This window comes from Fistularia commersonii, chromosome 24, assembly GCF_037954325.1.
Source record: "Fistularia commersonii isolate RoL2024-O1a breed Wild chromosome 24, RoL_Fcom_v1.0, whole genome shotgun sequence".
Classification (NCBI taxonomy): Eukaryota; Metazoa; Chordata; class Actinopteri; order Syngnathiformes; family Fistulariidae; genus Fistularia; species Fistularia commersonii.
The window spans coordinates 9,432,106-9,446,413 of record NC_141307.1 but is presented as its reverse complement, the minus strand read 5'-3'; the positions used below and the strand labels follow the sequence as shown (position 1 = coordinate 9,446,413).

The 14,308-nt window shown below is 51.4% G+C and overlaps 8 non-coding genes and 1 pseudogene across 8 annotated transcripts; 6 read left to right on the top strand and 3 right to left on the bottom strand.

The window, feature by feature from the left end:
• The first annotated feature begins 1,541 nt into the window (after nt 1-1,541).
• On the top strand, nt 1,542-1,732 carry LOC147220343 (U2 spliceosomal RNA). Its single transcript, XR_015108133.1, has one exon. It is a non-coding gene; the product is annotated as a U2 spliceosomal RNA (small nuclear RNA).
• Nucleotides 1,733-2,326: 594 nt separating this feature from the next.
• LOC147220342 (U1 spliceosomal RNA) lies at nt 2,327-2,490 on the top strand. The gene has a single exon (XR_015108547.1). It is a non-coding gene; the product is annotated as a U1 spliceosomal RNA (small nuclear RNA).
• A 1,176-nt stretch (nt 2,491-3,666) lies between these two features.
• Nucleotides 3,667-3,785, top strand: LOC147220341 (5S ribosomal RNA). The gene has a single exon (XR_015108440.1). It is a non-coding gene; the product is annotated as a 5S ribosomal RNA (ribosomal RNA).
• Nucleotides 3,786-5,178: 1,393 nt separating this feature from the next.
• LOC147220340 (5S ribosomal RNA) lies at nt 5,179-5,297 on the top strand. The gene has a single exon (XR_015108480.1). It is a non-coding gene; the product is annotated as a 5S ribosomal RNA (ribosomal RNA).
• A 1,367-nt stretch (nt 5,298-6,664) lies between these two features.
• LOC147220339 (5S ribosomal RNA) lies at nt 6,665-6,783 on the top strand. Its single transcript, XR_015108583.1, has one exon. It is a non-coding gene; the product is annotated as a 5S ribosomal RNA (ribosomal RNA).
• Nucleotides 6,784-8,177: 1,394 nt separating this feature from the next.
• LOC147220338 (5S ribosomal RNA) lies at nt 8,178-8,296 on the top strand (annotated as a pseudogene).
• An 813-nt stretch (nt 8,297-9,109) lies between these two features.
• Nucleotides 9,110-9,228, bottom strand: LOC147220337 (5S ribosomal RNA). The gene has a single exon (XR_015108613.1). It is a non-coding gene; the product is annotated as a 5S ribosomal RNA (ribosomal RNA).
• Nucleotides 9,229-10,414: 1,186 nt separating this feature from the next.
• Nucleotides 10,415-10,578, bottom strand: LOC147220336 (U1 spliceosomal RNA). Its single transcript, XR_015108534.1, has one exon. It is a non-coding gene; the product is annotated as a U1 spliceosomal RNA (small nuclear RNA).
• Nucleotides 10,579-11,209: 631 nt separating this feature from the next.
• On the bottom strand, nt 11,210-11,400 carry LOC147220335 (U2 spliceosomal RNA). Its single transcript, XR_015108126.1, has one exon. It is a non-coding gene; the product is annotated as a U2 spliceosomal RNA (small nuclear RNA).
• Nucleotides 11,401-14,308: the final 2,908 nt, after the last annotated feature.

Below are 14,308 nucleotides of genomic sequence, written 5' to 3'. Positions count from 1 at the left end.
CTGTGGTTCTTTGTTTTCCTGCAGACGGGGATGATGTTGGAGGTCTTGGAGCAGACCGGCGCACAGAAGGAGACTCCTGGGCTGCTGGGTGACTGGACTTGGACCTGATTCATCAACAGTGTGTCAGAACTTCTCTCCATTCAGTGCATTTAAAAACCTCTGCATGTCAACAATGGTGGTCTGGCATCAGTTAAGCCACAGCATGCCAGTATAAGAGTTCAGAGAAGCGGGACTCGGGATGAAAGTGTCCACGGAGGGGATTCCACAGGTCCCACATCTCTTTTCTTAATTCATAATTTAAAGTACAGTTAATTCATATGGTTAGAATTAGAATTAATTCATATAGTTTGAAGTAGAATTAATTTATATAGTTCGAAGTAGAATTGAACCGAAGAGTTTATGGCCGTTTTCCGAACATACCCCGTTCACGGAAGTGAAGAAGGGAGCTGTCGGTCCCTGAAGGCTCCGGGGTTCCGCGATTTGTTCCCGGTCAAAAGCGCCGTCCAGCCCCCCGACGTAAGTTCACTTTTACAGAGAATAGTGACGATTTCTCGACCTACAATCGGATTGACCGTGTTTATAACAACCGCGAAGCAACTCCCGGTGATTTTTGACGGTAATTGAGGGCCTTTCGGCCGAGAAATCTTGACGACGTCACAGATTTCGTGAGCTGAGGTAAGGCTAGCTAACAGCCTAGCTAGCGGCCTTCCGCCATCTTGCCTCGTAGCGCGTCGGTAATTGAGTGTTGGCGACTCAAACGACAACGATAAAGCGGTAGTCTAGCCGAGCGCGATCGGCTCCGTCCGACCAGCAGTCGTCGTAACAGCCGGTATTAGCCGGTGCGGGGCGGGGTTAGCGTTCAAGGCCGTCGAAGGCTGTTTGGGGTGCCGGGGTCCAGTGGGTGTTCGCCACGGGACGAGATGATTTACCGTCGTGTTTAGAAATTGTTCTGCTGGTAGTGACGAAAACATGAATGTAATTAAATGTAAATGTGGATTTAAAACCATTTTACTGTTGTCTTGTGTTCGTGCCGTTTTTTGAATCGTGTTTCCCGGCGATGAGCGGCGAGTCTCTGTGAGAGCTGGTCGCATCGATACGGTAACCAGACGGGTTCACAAGATGGCGCCCGTTTGCCGCGCTGTGTATCGTGAGCGGTTCAAACGTCCTGTTTCCACCTGTGTCTTTTCTCCTCACGGGCGACTTTTTGCCACATTCCAGGTTGATTTGAAGGGGACACGATTCCTAGGAGTCTGCTTGTTGAAGTCCTGGGTTTACTTTGATGCTTTGGCGTCCTGTCGGGGGGGCGTGCACCACGTGAACGGGCAGATGCGGAAGATGCTTTAGCCATGTTGTTTCTTGTCAAGCAGGAGCATCGGCCTCCACCGGGACCTCCGTCTCCGGGGCGATGGGGGCGATGGGGGACATGCGCCGTCGCTCCGGGCCGAGCGGCGGAGACGGGCTGGGGGTTTATTTGTGAATGAAGTCGTGAGTGAAGCTGACGGTGCGGGGAATGCGCCGGCGTCGAGCGAGGGGGAGGGTCTATCGCTTCTCGGCCTTTTGGCTAAGATCAAGTGTAGTATCTGTTCTTATCAGTTTAATATCTGATACGTCCCCTATCTGGGGACCAAATATTAAATTGATTTTTGGAACAGGGAGATGGAATAGGGGCTTGCTCTCTCCACTCCACGCATCGACCCGGTATTGCAGTGCCTCTGGGAACGGTGCACCCCCCGCTTTTGTGTCCGATGTCAAGGTTGCCGTGTCCTCAAACAACGTCATACGTAACCAACATACACGGGATTCAGATCTTGTCTGTGCCCTGTGTGACCAGCGACACTGGCCCCGTTGTTTCTGCCGGTAGGGAGCGGTAGATAGCGACACACGAGCGTGCCTGCCTGAAACCCTGTCCCTACCATTCGCCCCGTGCAGCCCGATAAAATCCCACTATGGACCAGAACTGAGCCTAAATGGATCGCATTTGAAACGGATGGATTGCCCCCGATAGACTGTGTCAGACTGGGCTCAGGGGGAAGTTCTCCCGGTCGTAGAGCGGCAGAAACCCCTCGCGGCATCAGGAGGACGGAAGGAACGTGTTCCGGTTGTCCTCTGACTTCTTCGTGAAAATTGAAGCGCCCATGTCGTTTTCAGCGTCCCGGCCCGTCAGAACTCAGAGTTGACGTTTTTTTTTGACGGAGTGTGTGTGTGTGTGTGTGTGTGTGTGCGAGAGGGATCGTGTGTGAGCTCCCGGAACAGTCCGCATGGGTTCCTCCCCGACTGAGAACGGCGTGCGTGTGAAAGCGCTCCGTGCGCGGGACGCGTGCGACTCATACTTACCTGGCAGGGGAGATACCATGATCAAGAAGGTGGTTCACCCAGGGCGAGGCTCAGCCATTGCACTGCGGCTGTGCTGACCCCTGCGAATTCCCCAAATGTGGGAATCTCGACTGCATAATTTCTGGTAGTGGGGGACTGCGTCCGCGCTCTCCCCTGTTGTGCTGTTCAAGAGCAAGTCTGTGTCGCCGGAGGCCGGGTTCACTGTTTATGGTCGCGCGTGCCCACCCTCCCTGGCCGGGCTGTGACCCAACCAGGGAGTTGTCGTTGCACATGGCAGGTGCACCGCGAAAGCGTGGATTTACGATCGGGCCAACAAACAATCCAGAGTGTCCAAGTCCCTGAAATGCTCCTGCTTCTTGATCTCCACTCCCTGTAGCCTCACCGTTCCACCCGAGTTCCTCTCATCCCCACACATGTATGCTGTCTTGCTGCGACTAACTTTCGTTCCTCTCCTTTCCAGAGCATACCCCCACCTCTCTATATTTTCACTGAGACACTTTTCAGTTTATAGTTTATTTTGATTTCCAATTCTGCCTTTTATTATTTATTACTGTTATATTTTCTGTAACTCTGGCACAACAGTTTCCTTCGGGATTAATAAAGTTGTTCTTATCTTATCTTATCTTATCTTATCTTATCTTATCTTATCTTATCTCGACCTCCACCTGTTTTCTGCTCACACTACAGATCACAACGGCATCTGCAAAGGTCACGGTCATTGGAGATTCACGTCTACCCTCATCCGTCAGGCCGTCCGTCACCGTTGCGAACAAGAAAGGGCTCAGGGCCTATCCCCAACAGAGTCCCGCTTCCACCTTGAACTTCTCTGGTCCCGTCTTACAGCACACCGCACAACTGTCTCCCAGGTAGCATACATGTCCTGCACCAGTGCAACACACTTCTCTGCCATAGGATACCAGAGCTCCTCTCTTGGCAACCTGTCGTATGACTTTTCAAGGTGTACAAAAAGGCAATGCGGCTCCCACCGGCCTTCTCTGTACTTCTCTATGAGCATTCTCGGCGCAAATACTGCATCTGTAGTACTCTTCCTTTTTCCATGTGTATTTTATTTAATTTTCTCTTTCTCTTGTCATTAACTGTCCCGCCGTGCATACGAGTCCTGGTATGGCCTTTGCTAGCTCCCTCTTTACATTAGGCTGCAGCCTAAGGTGCAGTGTGTCTGATGATTTTTGGTTATAGTAACCTTGGGTGCCACTGGCTGTAATCATGGAAACGCAATAGAAGGAGCTCCTGACAGATCTGGAAATGACTGGAGGTGGAAAAGACGGAGGACGGCTGCTTATAAAATGCCCTTCCGCGTAGGCTAGTCTCGTTTACGGCCATACCACCCTGAACACGCCCGATCTCGTCTGATCTCGGAAGCTAAGCAGCGTCGGGCCTGGTTAGTACTTGGATGGGAGACCGCCTGGGAATACCAGGTGCCGTAAGCTTTTTCATGTTCGTTCCCTATGTCAACAGCAGGAGGTGCTGTCTCTCAAGAGCGCCAACATTTCACACACGGACACACGCCGCTCATTCCCTTGTGTCTGTCCCACCGGAGTCACCGTGAAGCCCGGCGCGACACGTGCTCAGTCATAGTTCCCCGCCTTACTTTCGGGTCACTTTCCGTTGTCTCGCCGCCTCCGTCCGTCGCTCGCCGCCTTTCTTGTCATCCCCGTACAGTATTTCTCCATGTGTGCTGAATTTCTTTTTCTCTCGTTTGTGCCTCTCGCTGTTGAATAATCCAGCCGCTGACCTCCGTACCGCTGGCTCTCCTAGGCACTTCCAGGCCTCCACATGTACGGTACGTCATCAGGACCCACTGCCTTTGAACTCCTCATCCTCTTCGATGCCCTCCTTGCTTCTTTTTACACTTGTCTCTTCTCCTTTTGCGATCGGCAGTAATCAGCGCTTCTACCCTTGGCTCTCTTTCATTTTTCCCCATTCATTCATCATATTCCTAGGAGTCTGGTTGTTGAAGTCCTGGGTTTACTTTGATGCTTTGGCGTCCTGTCGGGGGGCCGTGCACCACGTGACCGGGCAGATGCGGAAGATGCATCAGCCATGTTTTTTTTTTTGTAAAGCAGGAACATCGGCCTCCATCGGGACCTCCGTCTCCGGGGCGAGACGGAGGTCTTATCTTATCTTATCTTGACCTCCACCTGTTTTCTGCTCTCACTACAGATCACAACGGCATCTGCAAAGGTCACGGTCCGTGGAGATTCACGTCTACCCTCATCCGTCAGGCCGTCCGTCACCGTTGCGAACAAGAAGGGGCTCAGGGCCTATCCCCGACGGAGTCCCGCTTCCACCTTGAACTTCTCTGGTCCCGTCTTACAGCACACCGCACAACTGTCTCCCAGCTAGCATACATGTCCTGCACCAGTGTAACACACTTCTCTGCCGCTCCAGACTTCCTCATAGGATACCAGCGCTCCTCTCTTGGCAACCTGTCGTATGACTTTTCAAGGTGTACAAAAAGGCAATGCGGCTCCCGCCGGCCTTCTCTGTACTTCTCTATGAGCATTCTCGGCGCAAATACTGCATCTGTAGTACTCTTCCTTTTTCCATGTGTATTTTATTTAATTTTCTCTTTCTCTTGTCATTAACTGTCCCGCTGTGCATTTGAGTCCTGGTATGGCCTTTGCTAGCTCCCTCTTTACCTTAGGCTGCAGCCTAAGGTGCAGTGTGTCTGATGATTTTTGGTTATAGTAACCTTGGGTGCCACTGGCTGTAATCACGGAAACGCAATAGAAGGAGCTCCTGACAGATGTGGAAATGACTGGAGGTGGAAAAGACGGAGGACGGCTGCTTATAAAATGCCCTTCCGCGTAGGCTAGTCTCGTTTACGGCCATACCACCCTGAACACGCCCGATCTCGTCTGATCTCGGAAGCCAAGCAGGGTCGGGCCTGGTTAGTACTTGGATGGGAGACCGCCTTGGAATACCAGGTGCCGTAAGCTTTTTCATGTTCGTCCCCTCTGTCGACAGCAGTAAGTGCTGTCTCTCAAGAGCGCCAACATTTCACACACGGACACACGCCGCTCATTCCCTTTTTCTGTCCCACCGGAGTCACCGTGAAGCCCGGCGCGACACGCGCTCAGTCATAGTTCCCCGCCTTACCTTTCGGGTCACTTTCCGTTGTCTCGCCGCCTCCGTCCGTCGCTCGCCGCCTTTCTTCTCATCCCCGTACAGTATTTCTCCATGTGTGCTGAATTTCTTTTTCTCTCGTTTGTACCTGTCGCTGTTGAATAATCCAACCGCTGACCTCCATACCGCTGGCTCTCCTAGGTACTTCCAGGACTCCACATGTACGGTACGTCATCAGGACCCCCTGCCTTTGAACTCCTCCTCCTCTTCGATGCCCTCCTCGCTTCTTTTTACACTCGTTTCTGGTCCTTTTGCGATTGCCAGTAATCAGCGCTTCTACCCTTGGCTCTCTTTCATTTTTCCCCATTCATTCATCATATTCCTAGGAGTCTGGTTGTTGAAGTCCTGGGTTTACTTTGATGCTTCGGCGTCCTGTCGGGGGGTCGTGTACCACGTGACCGGGCAGATGCGGAAGATGCATCAGCCATGTTGTTTTTTTTTAAAGCAGGAACATCAGCCTCCACCGGGACCTCCGTGTCCGGGACGAGACGGAGGTCTTATCTTATCTTATCTTGACCTCCACCTGTTTTCTGCTCTCACTACAGATCACAACGGCATCTGCAAAGGTCACAGTCCGTGGAGATTCACGTCTACCTTCATCCGTCACCGTTGCGAACAAGAAGGGGCTCAGGGCCTATCCCCGACGGAGTCCCGCTTCCACCTTGAACTTCTCTGGTCCCGTCTTACCGCACACCGCACCACTGTCTCCCAGCGAGCATACATGTCCTGCACCAGTGTAACACACTTCTCTGCTGCTCCAGACTTCCTCATAGGATACCAGAGCTCCTCTCTTGGCAACCTGTCGTACGCCTTTTCTAGGTGTACAAAAAGGCAATGGGGCTCCCACGGGCCTTCTCTGTACTTCTCTATGAGCATTCTCGGCGCAAATACTGCATCTGTAGTACTCTTCCTTTTTCCATGTGTATTTTATTTATTTTTCTCTTTCTCTTGTCGTTAACTGTCCCGCCGTGCATTCGAGTCCTGGTATGGGCTTTGCTAGCTCCCTCTTTACCTTAGGTAAAGAGTGTCTGATGATTTTTGGTTAGAGTAGCCTTGGGCGCCACTGGCTGTAATCATGGAGACTAAATAGAAGGAGCTCCTGACAGATGTGGAAATGATTGGACGTGGAAAAGATAGAGGACAGCTGCTTATAAAATGCCCTTCCGCGTAGGCGAGTCTCGTTTACGGCCATACCACCCTGAACACGCTCGATCTCGTCTGATCTCGGAAGCCAAGCAGCGTCGGGCCTGGTTAGTACTTGGATGGGAGACCGCCTGGGAATACCAGGTGCCGTAAGCTTTTTTATGTTTGTCCCCTCTGTCAACAGCAGGAGGTGCTGTCTCTCAAGAGCGCCAACATTTCACACACGGACACACGCCGCTCATTCCCTTGTGTTTGTCCCACCGGAGTCACCGTGAAGCCCGGCGCGACACGCGCTCAGTCATAGTTCCCCGCCTTACCTTGTTCGGTCAATTTCCGTTGTCTCGCCGCCTCCGTCCGTCGCTCGCCGCCTTTCTCGTCATCCCCGTTCAGTATTTCTCCATGTGTGCTGAATTTCTTTTTCTCTCCTTTGTGTCTCTCGCTGTTGAATAATCCAGCCGCTGACCTCCGTACCGCTGCCTCTCCTAGGCACTTCCAGGCCTCCACATGTACGGTACGTTATCAGGACCCACTGCCTTTGAACTCCTCATCCTCTTCGATGCCCTCCTCGCTTCTTTTTACACTCGTTTCTGCTCCTTTTGCGATCGCCAGTAATCAGCGCTTCTACCCTTGGCTCGCTTTAATTTTTCCCCATTCATTCATCATATTCCTAGGAGTCTGGTTGTTGAAGTCCTGGGTTTACTTTGATGCTTCGGCGTCCTGTCGGGGGGCTGTGTACCACGTGACCGGGCAGATGCGGAAGATGCATCAGCCATGTTGTTTTTTTTTAAAGCAGGAACATCAGCCTCCACCGGGACCTCCGTGTCCGGGACGAGACGGAGGTCTTATCTTATCTTATCTTGACCTCCACCTGTTTTCTGCTCTCACTACAGATCACAACGGCATCTGCAAAGGTCACAGTCCGTGGAGATTCACGTCTACCCTCATCCGTCAGGCCGTCCGTCACCGTTGCGAACAAGAAGGGGCTCAGGGCCTATCCCCAACAGAGTCCCGCTTCCACCTTGAACTTCTCTGGTCCCGTCTTACAGCACACCGCACAACTGTCTCCCAGCTAGCATACATGTCCTGCACCAGTGCAACACACTTCTCTGCCGCTCCAGACTTCCTCATAGGATACCAGAGCTCCTCTCTTGGCAACCTGTCATATGACTTTTCAAGGTGTACAAAAAGGCAATGCGGCTCCCACCGGCCTTCTCTGTACTTCTCTATGAGCATTCTCGGCGCAAATACTGCATCGGTAGTACTCTTCCTTTTTCCATGTGTATTTTATTTAATTTTCTCTTTCTCTTGTCATTAACTGTCCCGCCGTGCATTTGAGTCCTGGTATGGCCTTTGCTAGCTCCCTCTTTACCTTAGGCTGCAGCCTAAGGTGCAGTGTGTCTGATGATTTTTGGTTATAGTAACCTTGGTTGCCACTGGCTGTAATCACGGAAACGCAATAGAAGGAGCTCCTAACAGATCTGGAAATGACTGGAGGTGGAGAAGACGGAGGACGGCTGCTTATAAAATGCCCTTCCGCGTAGGCTAGTCTCGTTTACGGCCATACCGCCCTGAACACGCCCGATCTCGTCTGATCTCGGAAGCCAAGCAGGGTCGGTCCTGGTTAGTACTTGGATGGGAGACCGCCTTGGAATACCAGGTGCCTTAAGCTTTTTCATGTTCGTCCCCTCTGTCGACAGCAGTAAGTGCTGTCTCTCAAGAGCGCCAACATTTCACACACGGACACACGCCGCCCATTCCCTTTTTCTGTCCCACCGGAGTCACCGTGAAGCCCGGCGCGACACGCGCTCAGTCATAGTTCCCCGCCTTACCTTTCGGGTCACTTTCCGTTGTCTCGCCGCCTCCGTCCGTCGCTCGCCGCCTTTCTTCTCATCCCCGTACAGTATTTCTCCATGTGTGCTGAATTTCTTTTTCTCTCGTTTGTACCTGTCGCTGTTGAATAATCCAACCGCTGACCTCCATACCGCTGGCTCTCCTAGGTACTTCCAGGACTCCACATGCGCTGATTACTGGCGATCGCAAAAGGAGCAGAGACAAGTGTAAAAAGAAGCGAGGAGGGCATCGAAGAGGATGAGGAGTTCAAAGGCAGTGGGTCCTGATCACGTACCGTACATGTGGAGGCCTGGAAGTGCCTAGGAGAGCCAGCGGTACGGAGGTCAGCGGCTGGATTATTCAACAGCGAGAGGCACAAATGAGAGAGAAAAAGAAATTCAGCACACATGGAGAAATACTGTATGGGGATGACGAGAAAGGCGGCGAGCGACGGACGGAGGCGGCGAGACAATGGAAAGTGACCGAACAAGGTAAGGCGGGGAACTATGACTGAGCGCGTGTCACGCCGGGCTTCACGGTGACTCCGGTGGGACAAACACAAGGGAATGAGCGGCGTGTGTCCGTGTGTGAAATGTTGGCGCTCTTGAGAGACAGCACCTCCTGCTGTTAACAGAGGGGACGAACATAAAAAAGCTTACGGCACCTGGTATTCCCAGGCGGTCTCCCATCCAAGTACTAACCAGGCCCGACGCTGCTTGGCTTCCGAGATCAGACGAGATCGGGCGTGTTCAGGGTGGTATGTCCGTAAACGAGAGAGGCCCGCGCGGAAGGGCACTTTATAAGCAGCCGTCCTCTGTCTTTTCCACCTCCAGTCATCTCCACATCTGTCAGGAGCTCCTTCTATTCAGTCGCCATGATTACAGCCAGTGGCGCCCAAGGCTACTCGAACCGAACATCATCAGACACTCTTTACCTTCGGCTGCAGCCTAAGGTAAAGGGGGAGCTGCCAAAGGCCATACCAGGACTGGTATGCACGGCGGGACACTTCATGACAAGAGAAAGAGAAAAATAAATAAAATACACATGGAAAAAAAGGACGAGTACCACAGATGCGGTATTTGCGCCCAGAATGCTCATAGACAAGTACAGAGGGGGCCGGCGGGAGCCGCATTGCCTTTTTGTACACCTAGAAAAGGCCTACGACAGGTTGCCAAGAGAGGAGCTCTGCTATCCTATGAGGAAGTCTGGAGCGGCAGAGAAGTGTGTTACACTGGTGCAGGACATGTATTCTAGCTGGGAGACAGTGGTGCGTGCGGTGTGCTGTAAGACGGTACCAGAGAAGTTCAAGGTGGAGGCGGGACTCCGTCGGGGATAGGCCCTGAGCCCCTTCTTGTTCGCAATGGTGACGCAAGGGCGGGCTGACGGATGAGGGTAGACATGAATCTCCACGGACCGTGACCTTCGCAGATGCCGTTGTGATCTGTAGTGAGAGCAGAAAACAGGTGGAGGTCGAGATAAGATAAGATAAGATAAGATAAGATAAGAACAACTTTATTAATCCCGAAGGAAACTGTTGTGCCAGAGTTCCAGAAAATATAACAGTAATAAATAATAAAAGGCAGAATTAGAAATCAAAATAAACTATAAACTGTAAAGTGTCTCGGTGAAACTATAGAGAGGTGGGGGTATGCTCTGGAAAGGAGAGGAACAAAAGTTAGTCGCAGCAAGACAGCATACATGTGTGGGGATGAGAGGAACTCGGGTGGAACGGTGAGGCTACAGGGAGTGGAGATCAAGAAGCAGGAGCATTTCAGGGACTTGGACACTCTGGATTGTTTTCTGGCCCGATCGTAAATCCACGCTTTCGCGGTGCACCTGCCATGTGCAACGACAACTCCCTGGTTGGGTCACAGCCCGGCCAGGGAGGGTGGGCGCGCGCGACCATAAACAGTGAACCCGGCCTCCAGCGACACAGACTTGCTCTTGAACAGCACGACAGGGGAGAGCGCGGACGCAGTCCCCCACTACCAGAAATTATGCAGTCGAGATTCCCACATTTGGGGAATTCGCAGGGGTCAGCACAGCCGCAGTGCAATGGCTGAGCCTCGCCCTGGGTGAACCACCTTCTTGATCATGGTATCTCCCCTGCCAGGTAAGTATGAGTCGCACGCGTCCCGCGCACGGACCGCTTTCACACGCACGCCGTTCTCAGTCGGGGGGGAACCCACGCGGACTCTTCCGGGAGCTCACACGCGATCCCTCTCGCGCGCGCACACACACACACGCACACACACACACGCACGCACACACGCGCGCGCGCACACACACACACACACACACTCCGTCAAAACACCGTCAACTCTGAGTTCTGACGGGCCGGGACGCCGAAAACGACACGGACGCTTCAATTTTCACGAAGAAGTCAGAGGACAACCGGAACACGTTCCGTCCGTCCTCCTGATGCCGCGAGGGGTTTCTGCCGCTCTACGGCCGGGAGAACTTCCCCCTGAGCCCAGTCTGACACAGTCTATCGGGGGCAATCCATCCGTTTCAAATGCGATCCATTTAGGCTCAGTTCTGGTCCATAGTGGGATTTTATTGGGCTGCACGGGGCGAATGGTAGGGACAGGGTTTCAGGCAGACACGCTCATGTGTCGCTATCTACCGTTCCCTACCAGCAGAAACAACGGGGACAGTGTCGCTGGTCACAGACGAGATCTGGATCCCGTGTGTGTCGGTTACGTATGATGTTGTTGGAGGCCACGGCAACCTTGACATCGGACACAAAAGCGGGGGGTGCACCGTTCCCAGAGATACTGCAATACCGGGTCGATGCGCGGAGTGGACGGAGCAAGCCCCTATTCCATCTCCCTGTTCCAAAAATCAATTTAATATTTGGTCCCCGGATAGGGGACGTATCAGATATTAAACTGATAAGAACAGATACTACACTTGATCTTAGCCAAAAGGCCGAGAAGCGATAGCCCCGCGCCCTCGCTCGACGCCAGCGCATCCCCCGCACCGTCAGATTCACTCACGACTTCATACAAGAAACAACATGGCTGAAGCGTATTCCGCATTTGCCCGGTCACGTGGTGCACGCCCCCCCGACAGGACGCCGAAGCATCAAAGTAAACCCAGGACATCAACAACCAGACTCTTGGAATCGTGTCCCCTTCAAATCCACCTGGAATGTGGCAAAAAGTCGCCCGTGAGGAGAAAAGACACAGGTGGAAACGGGACGTTTGCACCCCTCACGATACACTGGGATGCAAACGGGCGCCATCTTGTGAGCCCGCCTGGTTACCGCATCGTTGCGACCAGCTCTCACAGAGACTCGTTGCTCATCGCCGGGAAACACAATTCAAAAAACGTCACGAACACAAGACAACAGTAAAATGGATTTAAATCCACATTTACATTTAATTACATTCATGTTTTCGTCACTACCAGCAGAACAATTTTTAAACACGACGGTAAATCATCTCGTCCCGTGGCGAACACCCACTGGACCCCGGCACCCCAAACAGCCTTCGACGGCCTTGAACGCTAACCCCGCCCCGCACCGGCTAATACCGGCTGTTACGACGACTGCTGGTCCGGACGGAGCCGATCGCGCTCGGTTTGACCACCGCTTTTTCGTTGTCGTTTGAGTCGCCAACACTCAATTACCGACGCGCTCCGAGGCAAGATGGCGGAAGGCCGCGAGCAAGTCTGTTTTGCTAGCGGAGCGGCTTAGTTAGCCTTACCTCAGCTCACGAAATCTGTGACGTCGTCGAGATTTCTCGGCCGAAAGGACCTAAATTACCGTCAAAAATCACCGGGAGTTGCTTCGCGGTTGTTATAAACACGGTTATTTCGGTTGTAGGTCGAGAAATCGTCACTATTCTCTGCAAAAGTGAACTTATGTCGCGGGGCTGGACAGCGCTCTTGACCGGGAACACATCGTGGAACCCTGGAGCCTTCAGGGACCGACATAAACGGCCCTAAACTCTTCAGTTCAATTCTACTTCGAACTATATAAATTAATTCTACTTCAAACTATATGAATTAATTCTAATTCTAACCATAGGAATTAACTGTACTTTAAATTATGAATTAAGAAAAGAGAGGTGGGACCTGTGGAATCCCCTCTGTGGACACTTTCATCCCGAGTCCCGCTTCTCTGTACTCTTATACTGGCATTCTGTGGCTTAACTGATGCCAGACCACCATTGTTGACATGCAGAGGTTTTTAAATGCACTGAATGGAGAGAAGTTCTGACACACTGTTGATGAATCAGGTCCAAGTCCAGTCACCCAGCAGCCCAGGAGTCTCCTTCTGTGCGCCGGTCTGCTCCAAGACCTCCAACATCATCCCCGTCTGCAGGAAAACAAGGAACCACAGGACCCTGGGTACAGATCTTCCATCCTGGCTCTGTAGGAGTGACTGACGTCCTCTGAGCACCTTGTTGTTCTGTCTTACCTGAGATCCAACACCGACCCGCCCTGGACCCCCTGCTGTTCACCTAGAGTGAGCAGGACCAGAGGAGATGCCGTGATAATGAGCACTGTTGTGCAACTTGAAAGTCCTAGAAAGTGACATCTGGACATCTGGAGCTCATCTGAATATAAACCACAGCGGGTAAAAACACAAACACATAAGCTGCACTTGTCTGTAAACTGCAGGTGTTCACATTGTAACAAGATATTTACACATTAACCTTTTTTTTTTTTTTTTACTTTTAATTAGATACATACTGTTAACATTTGCAAATATGTCCTGGAAAAGCAGTGCCTGTAACACGGCTGATGGAAAATGTTCATAATGAATAAAACAAGGAAAAGTTCATCCATTTTTTATCCCCACTTTGTCCCAATCCGAGTCATTTTTGGCTTTGAACATTTCACTCTCTGTTGCTATTCAACTATGAGAGACAGTGCTGGGGTTAAAGATATTTAATAAATTAACTGGTAAATTCTTCAGTAAAATAAGTATTTGGTTACCAATAAACAAGATATCACAGAGCTCCCACAGACCTGTAACTTCTTTTTTAAGATGCCCCTCTGTTCTCCACACCTTACCTGTATTAATGGCACCTGTTTGAACTGGTTACCAGGATAGAAGACACCTGTCCACAACCTCAAACCGTCACACTCCAAACTCAATCAGGCCAAGACCAAAGAGCTGTCTAAGGACACCATAAACAAAAATGTAAACCGGCACCAGGCTGGGAAGACTGAATCTGGACTAGGAAAGCAGCTTGGTGTGAAGACATCAACTGTGAGAGCAATTATTAGAAAATGGAAGACATACAAGACCACTGATAATCTCCCTCCATCTTGGGCTCCACACAAGAGCTCACCCCGAGGGCTCAAAATGATGAGACGCCCACAGGGGGACCTAGAGAATGAGCTACAGAGAGCTGGGACCAAAGTAATAAAGGCTACCATCAGTAACACACTACGCTGCCAGGTACTCAAACCCTGAAGTGCCAGATGTGTCCCTCTACTGAGATAGCATGTGTCCCATCGTGTCATCTAAATTTACTGGAGGGCATTTGGATGATTCAAAAGAGGACTATGAATGTCCTATGGTCAGATGAAACCAAAATACAACTTTTTAGTAAAAGCTAAGTGTGTCGTAGCTGGGGGAAGGAATGCTGAATCACATTCAAAATAACACCATTGCCAGTGTGAAGCATTGCTTTGGGGCTGTTTTTCTACAAAGGGACCAAACGACTGATCAGAAAGGCTGAAAGGAAAGAATTAATGCGGCCATGGATTCTGAGATTTGGAGTGAAAATGTCCTTCCATTTGCAGGAGCATTGAAGATGAAACGTGGCTGGGTTTCAGTATGACAATGATCCCAAACACACCGCCCGGGCAATGAAGGAGTGGCTTTGTAGGC